The sequence below is a fragment of the Aplysia californica genome, unplaced genomic scaffold (assembly GCF_000002075.1).
Source record: "Aplysia californica isolate F4 #8 unplaced genomic scaffold, AplCal3.0 scaffold00152, whole genome shotgun sequence".
Lineage (NCBI taxonomy): Eukaryota > Metazoa > Mollusca > Gastropoda > Aplysiida > Aplysiidae > Aplysia > Aplysia californica.
Genome location: NW_004797422.1, coordinates 898334 through 899630, shown reverse-complemented (window position 1 = coordinate 899630; position 1297 = coordinate 898334). Strand labels below are relative to the sequence as shown.

At 39.2% G+C, this 1297-nt stretch overlaps 1 protein-coding gene across 1 annotated transcript in view; it reads right to left on the bottom strand.

Annotated features, from left to right (window-relative positions):
• Positions 1-1297, bottom strand: part of LOC101845165 (organic cation transporter protein) — a gene marked incomplete in the record, with an annotated part of 19820 nt that overhangs the window by 17506 nt on the left and 1017 nt on the right.

The window sequence follows — 1297 nt, the reverse complement described above, 5'->3', positions numbered from 1 at the left end:
CACCCCCCACCCCCTCCTTTTTTTTTACAGCATCATATTAAAGAAAACCTGTCCCTACTTTTGCATGAGGATCTTCCTCCACCAATGCAATCGGGATAACAATTGAGTTCACTGTTGTTGAGAGGGGGTCTGCAAATGTGGTGTAGTGTCACAGATTGTACATAACAAGATAGTTCACTCCTCTCTTTGAGCCATTTTAAAAAGTGTCCTCAAAATCCGGTGGCGCCCTCTTTTTAAAAAAGCGCGGACTTTACGAGCAGAGTTATCCTACTTGTGTGAGAAACAATCAAAGGGAAACTAACAAAGTGTACTTATTCCTATTCTTCTTCTGGGGAAAGAAAGAAAAGAGAGCTTCAAAACAAAGACTGCAGCGCCATCTGAAGCAATGCGCGGACTTCTGCGGACATTTTTTTTTTTTGGCCGAGTGAACAATCTTGTTATGTACGATCTTTGGTACTGTGTTTATTCACGTATTGCTAATGTATTCGATGCCGCGTCGACACCCATCCATTGTCCATTCGTTGTTTACTTCAACAATGAATGCCGCCCAAACACGTTGAGATCGTGTAACCTAATTCAAACAATTGTGAGCAGGCATCGTGATGAAAGCAGGCGCTCGTCAAAATAAAGATATCATTGAAACAAGCATTTTTCTCGTCAGTTTAGCAATTTTTAAAATCGAATTTTTTTTCTTTGGCTCAACACCTTTTATATCCATTATAAGAACACATTTCCATGTGGATTGTATTGGGAAAAAAAGGTTGATTAAAGGTACACAATAAGTAATTTTTCAGTTTTTAAGGACTCTCAATTTATTGAAATTACTAAACTTTGAAGGCCAGTTTCTCCATTTTTTAACCTCTGAAACCAGGCGACCCTCATCTCCTTTAATCTCAAACATCTCAACTTCTATTCAAGATGCGAGGATCATTTTATCATCAAAAGCAATACAAATAAACAAGCTTTAAGTTGATACCGACAACTCCACAAGTCCAAAAAGTGTAAAGCACTTGATTCCACCCTATCGTGGCCCAAATCTTATTGAGTTCGAGGCAAAGCAAATTTTTCTAAAAAGAAAAAAAAAGCCAGGTGTGTAGCATTGAACGTTTGTCAACTTCATTAACTAACTTGTATAATAATATGATGCCGGCAATAACTAGAATCGTTCTTTCGCCTAGTTACTGCCTGGCGGAATAAATGTACCTATTTAACTGCTTCAAAGGGGATTGATGGTATCGTAATCTGGTCCAGAAAGGACGCACTCGGAAAAAAAGGGGGGGGTGTGTGTCCGGGGGTG